At 47.7% G+C, this 12,265-nt stretch overlaps 1 pseudogene; it reads right to left on the bottom strand.

Annotated features, from left to right (window-relative positions):
* Positions 1 to 8,407: 8,407 nt before the first annotated feature.
* Positions 8,408 to 8,526, bottom strand: LOC119096621 (uncharacterized; annotated as a pseudogene).
* Between the last annotated feature and the right edge of the window lie 3,739 nt (positions 8,527 to 12,265).

Here is a 12,265-nt window from a genome sequence, read left to right as displayed (position 1 = left end):
CCTCTCACCGACGCAGCGGCGAGACAGTGGCGAGTCTCTGGTAGTTGGCCTTGGGCGGGCCCAAAAACTCCCCGCTACAGCGCACGCGCGTTCGTTTTATCGCTGGGAACTTAGTCGTACGCATCCACTAAACAACAATTGATGCAAGGTTCATCATTGCCTTCCGTGATTCCAGAAAAACTGGGTCGTCACAATTAGCCCACACGCCGTTGGTCGCCAACAGACATGCAATTGACGTTAGTAAAGAAATGGTTAAACTTCTATCTAATATCTACAGGACAGTGCTAAGAAAAATGACAATGGTTCTCTTTGCTTCCGCGTAGACGTAATTTGCCGGGGCACCCGCGATTCGGCAGCACGACCGGTCGGCTTGACCGCAGTGCGGCAATGCGCCGCCATAGCGCAAAATGTCATATCGCCTAATCAGCAATTCATATTTGCGTTATGGTAGTGGTCTCACAGCAAAATAGTTTGAGAATGGTCGTCTCTGCCGCGCACACACACAAACATTTTGTTATTACCCTCCGTAACTCCAGAAGGTGCCCGGCTGGTCAGAAATGGGTGCTACGCCGTTGAGGCACTCAGTGGCATTTCAATGACGTCATCATCGACAGCGGTTCCAACGATACCTGATAGCTGTAAAACGGTACGAACGAAAATGCACGGTGGTTTACATCCACGAGCGTACGCAAGGTACTTAGCCGGGCCAACGTAATCCTTGCAACACGCTAACGCCCCATCCTGTAACTGGAGCTAAATGGCAATGGCCAATGCATACATGCTGCTGAGTATCAGGATTCTCTCATGAACAAGATATGTTCCTCGCACCGAACCACGGAGGAGTGACGAACGGAGCCCCCCCCCCCCCACCCCCCCCCCCCCCCCCCCCCCCCCCCCCCCTGACACCACACCGGCGACGCCGACAGTCAACCTCTCAACTCTCCACTGCCGCTGCGCCGCCGCCCGCGTGACGTCACGCGACTCGTCGCGGTGCGTAAAGAACAGAACTGTGCAAAGAAGAAGGGGAACTGTGCCTGACGCCACCGGACTTTGGCTCTCGCTTCTGCCGGCGCTGACCCACCCCGGGCCCCTTTTAGTCGCAAGAGGGGGACGTTGTCAAAAATTTGAGGGGTTTGGAAGCATTTGAGTCGTTTCTTTTCATGTACCGCCGAAACCCTAGTGTTAAATTATCTTAGCTGTTGAGAGGTTGCTCAGTTGTTGAGAACTGCAGTTGTTCTCTGGAGGACTGCTTGAGGCCTGCTCCAGGCCGCCCGGAGGCATTATGCCCTCCAGCACGCTGGTACGGTACCAGAGACTTCCGTCAAAGACAACTGGCTCTGCTCCAGAATCGTCATGCTTTGGAAAGCAGGTAGTGTACTATATGGTTTTGTACTGTTCACCTCGTACTTGACGTACAATTTTGCCAAAATTTACAGCGCGGGCCTCCTTGTCTGAGTTATTGGTAATTACGCAGGATGAACATGGCGAAGACAAACTTATTTTATCTGTTTCATTTCTCTGAGCGCTTTCATGGACAAATATTAGCAAACACAGTTTTGGAACCATGGAGCAAGAAAAATGGCAGCATTCTTTTCGAAACTGGGGATGGCGATGTTTGCCCACACTTTACTGCTTCATCACTCATTTCAGACATTTTTGACAAGTGCGCCTATTAGTCATTGGGAACTGCTTTTGTTGCCGCTAGCCGCAGGCCATGCATTGCAGAGGCATAGAGCGAATGCCTGAAACGACCAAAACTCACGGTTTAATGGGTGAGTGGACCGGAAAGCAGCCGCTATTAAAATCACCTATCGAGACAATATCGCATTCTCGTATTGACAGCTGACAGCAACTATGCATCAGTCTCTAATAATGACAGCGATAAGCTTGTTTGCATTGTTGTGCCAAGATAAATACAACACTCTACTTCTTTCTCAAAAAATAAGTGTTTTGCTTGATTGGCACCATAAATGGCACCATTAATACGTTTATTCGTTGTAATTGCGACCGCAGGAAGACACATCTAAACTCAGCATTCACGCTAGTACTCCATGTAATTAGCATTACTTTGATAGAGCGCATGTGTAGTGTATTTCTGTACTGCTATGCGACGTAGCTGCTCTTATTTTTACCAACCTCGATAAACGACTTAACATTCAATCAGCTCTTACAGTACCAAAATCCGTGCACATGATAAATCACCACACTTAGGACGTGGGGCAGTGTTATGAGGTACTGCATATCGCTATTTTCAGGGGCCATCCTGCGCAACACACCGCGAACGAAACGAAATGAAGCGGAATAGGTAGCACGGAAATGGTTTCGGCGGGATAGACTGCGACGACGGAAGGAAGCATCGTGCTAACAACGGCAACAACGGTAACGCATAGCATCTGTTGAATGGTTTAGTGATTCTTGCCTCGAGCATAATAACAGAAAAGGGCATGTTTTGTGCAACGGTGTCGTTGCCATGGCAATTTCGGACAAACACTGGTGACTAAACCTTGAATAGGCTTTTAATTAATGATATAAGGCTACCTGCTTGGAATTACGGTGGTCCACCAATCACGAGAGGGCGCGTCAGTGAAGCCTTACTGAGGCCCAACTGGGATGGTTACAAAAGTCCCATCTGGGCTAGCTATATGGGTTCCATCTGGGCTGGTTAGGCGGGTCCCAGATGGACATAACCATTGAGCCCCAGCAAACATGCCCATGTGAGTCCCAATTGGGTAGCCCAGGTAGCTGCCAATATGGGAAAAAGCTGGCCATGCTTACTTGGGTTCCAAATGGGCAGCCCAAGTGGGTTCCGGTTTGGCTCCATATGGGCCCCAGTTGGACTGCCCATGTGTGATCCGGGCGGTTGCACATGACATGTCCACCTGGGATCAGAGTGGGCAGCCCCGATGGGTCCCATAGGACGGCCCATCTCGAACCCATATGGGTCCCAATTGGACACGCAGGCTGGGACTAATTCTGAACATAACGATGAAAGCTGTTTTGTCCTATCTGAAAAAAACTTTTGGATAACCCTATTGAAAAAGTCACTTTGGAAAATGTTGGTTTGAGTAACTCTCCCGCTAAGTTAGGCCAATGCGTGTTTGGGGCGTTCAACTCCAAACAGCAAGAATATTGGAAGACCGTAAAGGACCAAGCTGGAGACCAGATAATAGCCCACTTGAAGCCCATGCCCACGATGCTTAGCTGGCGCTCATGCAGCCCGTGTGGGACCCATTTTGGTACGTTGGCTGGGATTCATAACAATGCACATCAAAATTTGATAACGGACGGGGACATGCTCAGCACCCAACCCCTTCAAAACTTTCCTGGTCCAGCTCTAATTAAGCCTAGACACGAGCCCACCTGCAGCCCACGTTTACATGAGCCCAGCTTGCCCACAGATGGCACATATGGACCCCATGGAAGCAAGCATTCGCTCATTGTGAAGGGTTTCGTATTCATGTGATAATTCCGATGGGATAGGACAAGGCATGAATAATCCTGGCGCACTAACAATATGGCATGAGGTGGGCGTGCCTTGTGATGCCCAGCTAAAGCCCAGCTACTAGCTCACCTGTAGGCCCGTGCCCATATCAACCCAGTTGCCGCACGTTTAGCACATGTGGGTCTCATTCGGGAATACCGCTCCCCTGGGGAGTTTTGGTGGGATTGAAAAAACAAAACGGATGGTGATATCAAAACCCAATTTTCGGCAGTTTTCATTTAGAGTTTCTACACGTGTTGGTAAAAGAGGCATTTCGCGATAACTCAGGTTAGACGTGAATTTGACTTCAGCTTCAGGCTCGAGCATTGAATAGTGAATGTTGCCCAACATCTTTGAAACTTCATACATTAGTTCATAAACGAGGGACACGCACACGCACACACACACACACACACACATAATATATATATATAATATATATATATATATATATATATATATATATATTAAACAACTGCTGCAAGCGTATTAATATAGCGGATCATTACTGCGTCATGCCTGTTGGAAGTCAAGAGGCTGAATTATGAACACTGTTGTGAGCACCTTTATGAACTTCTACGAAATGAATACATGGGATAGAACGTCAGTCTCTGGGTGCAGTGGGCTCAGGGTACGATGCTGTTCCCCAATATGCCTTTAAGCTCCGGCACGTTTCTTAGAATGGTCTTATGAGTTCCATGTGGCGTGCATGCACCCGTTCGGCTCATGCATGTCGAGACGATTCCTGCCCATGCTGCGGCCGAACAAGACATGCCGACGGAGTGTGCTGTCCCGCCGTGGATGTACCGTTCCATGCATGCGGTATTACTGGTCACTTCGCGCCGATGTGCACCACTCAGCCGCCCGCTCGTGGCGCCCCAGGCGGCGGTCGCCGCTGGCAGAGCGCCAGGTCACGTGACCGCGCGGCCGGCGACCGGCCATCCGGCCGGAGTGAGTCGGGATCACGAGGCGTTGGGCGCGTGTTGCCGCGCCGGCGAGTGCAGCCGGGAAGAGATAGGGGATGCGGTGAGTCATTGCCGATGTCCTCATGGATCGGCTGGCCACAACGCCGCCGCGGCCTCCGCCTACGCGGGTGGAGATGACGCGCACCCACCCGGCAAGCTCTACGGCCGCGCTATGCGCGCCAATACAGATGATGACCGCTGTTGCTGGTCTTGTTGTATAACCACTATAGCCACGATTGTGCAACACAAACATTTGCCACTGTTGGGGAAAACATGCGTTAACTTTTATCTGCGCCCCCTCCCCTCCCTGTGCTTTTTAAAGCTGCCGCATGTTGCAGCCAATTGTTCTTTACCTCAATCCAGACATTTTCATTTGAAAGACTCGCCAAAGGCTTGTAGACTGGCTTAACATATGCCGGAGCTACGATAGCAAGAATGTTAGGTGCATGCAGGCTACTAATTAGCACAAAATTAACATGATATTAAGAGTGATGTGCTTAGGTAGTTATTGCCCAGTATACGATAACTGTTCTGTATGTGTTTGGTTCAGTATTCGCTCTTGGTGTGTTAACATTTAGCGGGCTCAGAGCTTCCAGTTATGAGACTGCTTTGTTTCAACGAGATCGATTCTCTCCGGAAGCCAGGTGCGGTCATCTGACGGTGTTTTGATTCTCTCCGGAAGCCAGGTGCGGTCATCTGACGGTGTTTTGATTCTCTCCGGAAGCCGGGTGCGGTCATCTGACGGTGTTTTGATTCTCTCCGGAAGCCGGGTGCAGTCATCTGACGGTGTTTTGATTCTCTCCGGAAGCCAGGTGCGGTCATCTGACGATGTTTTGATTCTCTCCGGAAGCCGGTTGCGGTCAGCCGACGGTGTTTTATTTCCGGATATAGCACTCAGCTACCGGCTCCCTTGTCGACTTTTCCCATCCTGTGGAATGCTGTTAGTATTTATATAAATAATACAAGTATGTACGCTATTAATGCGGTAACTGGTTTAGTGATTTGGTCCTTCCGTGTTGGGTATTTTTATGACATATGCAGCATAACCTAAGTAGGCAGTTCTCCAAATGAGCGCAAACCTCATATTGACTCTTAACCAGGAGCCACAGCCCACAAGTAAACCTCGCATTGACTGTTGACCACGAGCCACAGTCCACAAGTAATCAAAATATTCACTCCACACAAGATTATATTAGCTGAGAATGACCTACATTCACGAAATGAATTCTAATTTGGTGAGAAATCTCACCGTCCAAATCTACATCCGTCTCCCCGCCCCCAGTCCAAAGAGTTTGCACCAATGACACATATTTCAGAAATAACTTAAACTGCATTTACAGTCGCAGGAAACAGAGGATGCCCTAAAACGTCATTCAATTACACTTTCTTCCGCCACGTGGGACAATGTGGAGAGCAATCTGTAGCCAACATTCCGGTTGCCGAACACAGGCATGCAAATATAATGTCTAAAACAAGCAGGTCTGTACTGTAACCACTAGTTGGAGAGTACTTAATCCAGGTGGATCGGTTGTGACATTCATTTTGCAGAAAACGGGGTAGATGAATTTCTAGCCAGCCCAATTGGAACAGCAAAGGAGGAAACGTTTCGCACAAGCTGAATGTCTTTTGTCTTGTGATGTGTATGTTATGCTGTTTATCAAATCTCAGTCCCCGATATCAGGAGACCGACCATGCTATCCGTAACGCATGTTGGGCTAATAGCGCGATTTAGAAAGTAGGCTACCGGTGGTGTCATCACCCCATTCACCTGCCTTTCCTCATAATCAATAGATATGTGTTCATTCATTCGCCTCCACCACCGTGTCGCACCGCCCGTCCTAATCGGAGCGTAGGGCCGCATGACCCTTCAAGTTTCACGCCCTCCACACGGGGCCTCATTTGAACTGACCGAGCGACTGAAGACGACCAGCTCCAAAAGCTAACACTTTGCACCTGGAGTGACTAGAACTGACAGCAAATCGGATAAGTATTGCTGAAACCAGACCCAGTCATGGAGGCGTTGGCGCCCTCCCCCCCCCCCCCCCCCTCCTCCCGTAGGTACCGAGAGGGCTCGGGACAGAGGATTAGGGGCCATATTTTAGGACCGGCTGGGCTGTCCGGAGATTATGACAAGACCCTGGCATGCACGGAAATTGTCCTCAAGGGAGCACCTAAAAGCGGGTGTAGCGTTGGCAAGGGCCCGAACATACCCGAGAATTGTTTACTGAGCAGCTGGATAGGGATGGCAGGGATAAGAAGGATGGGACTTCGAACGCCAAAGAATTTATTACGTTGGCTGGGTCGCGCTGATGCTGAAAGAAGACATGAGAGTGCTATGATGAGGGTCCACATCGAGACACTACCAGGGCCCTGTGCAAGGCAGGGAAGCGGAGCGGTGCAGAGAGGCGAGTAGTCCGACCCAACGCACGGCCACCTGTATGTTGTAAAGAAAATGGTCTCGTTGCGAAGATGCAGTCGCTTGCGACAGTTCGGGACAAACTGTCATGATCAAACTTAGATTTGACACTTCCTCATTCATTTCCACCATCAGATTCGTCATCAACATGGAATGCTGTAAAGACTCATTTGTTCGTATATAAAAAAGAAAACGGCACAAACGTCACAAATATAACGTATAATAGGCATTGAAGTCATGCGAAATGCTTCATAATAACACAAAAACAGTCGAATCGACCCCGTCCTGAAAAATGGTCGATTGTGATCAACGAAGATGAGAAAGCACTGGTTTGCCATTCTGTTATTAAGCTGTTGGTGCTAAATGTGGATGATTTAAGTAATTAATAGCTCATGAAATGCAACGTTCAAACATCTTGTTCCAATTCATCAATGTTCCATACGGTTTCGCGAACACAACCATTACGAAAGATTAAACGGAGTATGCACTGCACGAGATGTCGACGTCAAACACCAGTATCCGCAAAAGAGAAAAGACATCCAGCGGAAGAGTAGCGACATCAAAGTGTGACATCGAATGACAGAGGGGAGGGACAAAAAAGTTCAAAAGTTTTAAACAAACCAAAGACCGTCAAGCATTGCGTTAAGAACTCAACGATAATCTAAAACCTACCAATAGTAAAATATAACATAGACGTCATGTTTCCCTCAGCAAGATAATCTCCTGCAACCTTTGTATCTATACCGTTGCAAAATCCTTCAATGTAGGATCCATACAGCCGCCATATTCATGAGAGACGGACTAGCGTATTCACACTTCGGGTGTCGAGCTCCGGCGGCAGCACCGATGGCCAGGGCTTGGCTCCCCGTCTAGGGTGGGCGGGTGGCGGGCGAAAACAATCGCTGCACGAGCAGTCATGGCCGCCAGCTGATGGCAGCACAAGTCGCCAGTGCACGGATGGAGAGCGTCACTCGCTGATGCCCATAATGTGATTGCGATGTGCGCATATCAGCACGTTTGTTCACTGGATGATGCACAATGTGAACCAAGCTGGCATTGTCCTTCACGCACCACACCGAAATAGTAGTTGCTGGCGTGGATGCGTAACACCCAACATACGATGCGCAGCGAAATAGATAATTCCAACACGTCTACTGAGCGCGGCAAACGGGGAGACCGCCGGTGGCATACATACACAAACACACAACACACACACACACACACACACACACACACACACACACACACACACACACACACACACACACACACAACACACATATATATATATATATATATATATATATATATATTATATATATATATATATATATATATATATATATATATATATATATATATATATATATATATGTGTGTGTGTGTGTGTGTGTGTGTGTGTGTGGGTGTGTGTGTGTGTGGTGTGTGTGTTTGGATGACACACTGTGACGTCACGCCGTAGCAGAGCAAAGCTGGCGCGTCTGACTTACGTCACGGCAAGTGTGTCTTTTCTTGGTGGACGCTGATAGCACAGGGCCGAAAAGGTGACAACGGCACCCGGTGTTCCCAGGCGGTCACCCATTCAAGTACTGACGGGGCCCGATGCTGCTCAACTTCAGTGATCGGACGGGAACTGGTGTTTTCAGCATGGTATGATCGTCGCCGAGCGAGCGCGCTGCCGGTGGCAGCGCGAATGCGCCCGCGTTTAGCGCATGGCGACCGGCGTGCGCTTCTGGCATGCGGCTGCGAGCTTCCTATGGCTACCGGACAAACGCATCGACGCTTCGGGTGTCGAGCTGCTGCGGCGGCAGCGATGGCGAGGGCCTGGCTCTCCGCCTCGGCTGGGCGGGTGGGGGGCAAAAACAATCGCTGCCGGGGCAGACATGGTCGCCCACTGAGGTCAGCTCAAGTGGTGAATGCACGAATGGAGAGCGTCACTTTTTGATGCCAATAATGTGATTGTGATGTGCCCATTTCAGCACATTTGTTCACTGGATGATGCACAAGGTGTACCAAGCTGGCATTGTCCTTCACACACCACACCGAAATAGAAGTTACTGGCGTGGGTGCGTGACACCCAGCACCCACACCCAGCATATATATTATATATATATATATATTATATATATATATATATATATATGTGTGTGGTGTGTGTGTGGTGTGTGTGTGGTGTGTGTGTGTGTGGTGTGGTGTGTGTGTGTGTGTGTGTGTGTGTGGTGTGTGTGTGTGTGTGTGTGTGTGTGTGGTGGTTGTGTGTGGGTGGTGTGTGTGTGTGTGTGTGGTGTGTGTGTGTGTGTGTGTGTGTGGTGTGTGTGTGTGTGTGTGTGTGTGTGCATGTATGTGTTTTGCGCGTCGAATGGCATATAGTAAAACACTAGTGCGTTGCTGGAAACATATGTCATTCTTGATGGCCACGATTTTTCCTGGCGTTGTTTCTGAGAGCCGCTCCTTTTGAAAGCAGATTGCTGGTGCAGACGACACACAGTGGTGGAACAAGCATTCAGTGGCATTGTTGTCAACATGCAATTGATCACAAATCTGGCCGCGGCAACTTTGATGCGAACAACGGCCCATTTCAGAAACGGACGTTTTTTCGACCCACATCAAGGCCAATATGAAATCCAGCCGCGTACAAATTGGATGCATGCTCAGATTGAAAACAGCAGGTTTTCGGGGAGTAAGATGTTCCAATCTCATATCTAACAAACCAATGAAAATCGAATTGTGCTTTAACTTTCAAGCGATGTAGACCGATGCTACCACTTGTTGACAACATTTTTGATCACCGGGTGTTGGACGAAAATTTTTTGGGGGGCCATTCTGTCGAAAAAATTGAAAATTTTCCAAACGTGAGTTTTACAGTTCTAAATGAAAGGGCATGGTCCATTTAGTGCGTAAGCGCAGCGGCAAGTGTTTCTGTGCATGCAAAAATTTGTGCAGCAATTGCAAAATGAACATCGAACGCCGTTTGAGAGAGTTTTTTGGATATAACATGCAAACTATACGTGCGTTAATGTTTCAAGTTACACCATCGTGTTCGCCGTGCGATTGCGCGTGGAATGACATATAGTAATACATTAGTGAGTTCCTGGAAACATATAACATTCTAGATGGCTGCAAATTTCCATGGTTTTGTTTCTGAGAGCCGCTCCGTTAGAAAGCAGATATCCGGTGCAGACGATACACAGTGGTGGAACAAGCATTCAGTGGCATTGTTGTCAAGATGCAAATGATCACAAATGTCGCCGCGGCCGCTTTGATGCGAAAAACGGCCCATTTGAGAAACGGACGTTTTTTCGACCCATATGTGGGCCAATTTGATATCCAGCACGCGTACAAATTGCATGCATGTTTAGATTTAAAACAGCCGTTGTTCGGGTAGCAAAACGTTCCAAACACATATCTAACGAATCAAAGAAAATCGAAGGGGGCATTAATTTGCATACGATAAAGACCGATGCTACCACTTGTTGACAACATTTTTGATCTTCCGGAGCTACCCAAAAAGTTTGGGGGAGCCATTTTGTTGAAAAATTGAAGATTTTCCAAACGCGATTTTTTCATTTCTGAATGAAAGGGCATGGTCCATTTAATGTGTAAGCGCAGCGGCAAGTGTTTCTGTGCATGCAAACAGTTTGTGCAGCAATTGCAAAATCAACATCGAGCGCCATTTGAGAGTTTTTTGGAAATAACTTGCAAACTATACGTGCGTTATTGTGTTGAGCTATACCATCGTGCTTGCATTGCGATTGCGTGTCGAATGACATATAGGAAAACATTAGTGCGTTGCTCTAAGGAAAGAGCATTCTTGGTTGCCGCATATTTCCATGGTTTTGTCTAAGAGAGCCGCTCCGTTTAAAAGCAGATTGCCGGTGGAGACGATACACAGTGGTGGAACAAGCATTTAGTGGCATTGTTGTCAAGATGCAAGTGATCACGAATCTCGCCGCGGCCACTTTGATGGGAAAGACGGCCCATATCAGAAACGGACGCTTTTTCGACCCATATGTGCGAAAATATGAAATTCAGCACGCGTACAAATTGCATGCATGCTCAGATTGAAAACAGCAGGTTCTCGGGGAGAAAGATGTTCCAATCTCATATCTAACAAACCAATGAAAATCGAAGTGTGCTTTAACTTTCAAGCGATGTAGACCGATGCTACCACTTGTTGACAACATTTTTGATCGCCGGGTGTTGGACGAAAATTTTTTGGGGGCCATTCTGTCGAAAAAATTGAAAATTTTCCAAACGCGAGTTTTTCAGCTCTAAATGAAAGGGCATGGTCCATTTAGTGCGTAAGCGCAGCGGCAAGTGTTTCTGTGCATGCAATGAGTTTGTGCAGCAATTGCAAAATGAACATCGAACGCCGTTTGAGAGAGTTTTTTGGATATAACATGCAAACTATACGCGCGTTACTGTTTCAAGTTACACCATCGTGTTCGCCGTGCGATTGCGCGTGGAATGACATACAGTAAAACATTAGTGAGTTTCTGGAAACATATAACATTCTTGATGGCCGCATATTTCCATGGTTTTGTTCCTGAGAGCCGATCCGTTGAACGCAGATATCCGGTGCAGACGATACACAGTGGTGGAACAAGCATTCAGTGGCATTGTTGTCAACATGCAAGTGATCACAATTGTGGCCGCGGCAACTTTGATGCGAAAAACGGCCCATTTCAGAAATGGACGTTTTTCGACACATATATGTGCCAATATGAAATCCAGCACGCGTACAAATTGGATGGATGTTCAGATTGAAAACAGCCGTTTTTCGGGTAGTAAAATGTTCCAAACTCATATCTAACGAAGCGATGAAAATCGAAGCGTGCTTTAACCTGCAAACAATGTAGACCGATGAAACCACTTGTTGACAACATTTTTGATCTTCGAGTGTTACCCGAAAAATTTATTTGGGGGGGGCCATTTTGTCGAAAAGTTGAAGATTTTCCAAACGCGATTTTTTCATTTCTGGATGAAAGGGCCCGGTCCATTTAATGTGTAAGCGCAGCGGCAAATGTTTCTGTGCATGCAAAGAGTTTGTGCAGCAATTGCAAAATCAAAATCGAGCGCCGTTTGAGAGTGTTTTTTGGAAAGAACTTGAAACTATACGTGCGTTAATGTTTTAAGTTACACCATCGTGTTCGCCGTGCGATTGCGCGTCGAATGACATATAGTAAAACATTAGTGCGTTGCTGGAAACATATAGCATTCTTGATGGGAGCAAATTTCCATGGTTTTGTTTCTGAGAGCAGCTCCATCCGAAAGCAGATTGCCGGTGCAGACGATACACAGTGGTGGAAGAAGCATTCAGTGGCATTGTTGTCAACATGCAAGTGTTCACAAATCTGGCCGCGGCCACTTTGATGCAAAAACGGCCCAATTCAGAAACGGACG

This window comes from Pollicipes pollicipes, unplaced genomic scaffold (genome assembly GCF_011947565.3).
Source record: "Pollicipes pollicipes isolate AB1234 unplaced genomic scaffold, Ppol_2.1 Scaffold_2130;HRSCAF=2488_pilon_pilon_pilon, whole genome shotgun sequence".
Taxonomy (NCBI): domain Eukaryota; kingdom Metazoa; phylum Arthropoda; class Thecostraca; order Pollicipedomorpha; family Pollicipedidae; genus Pollicipes; species Pollicipes pollicipes.
This window is presented reverse-complemented; position numbering and strand designations above follow the sequence as displayed.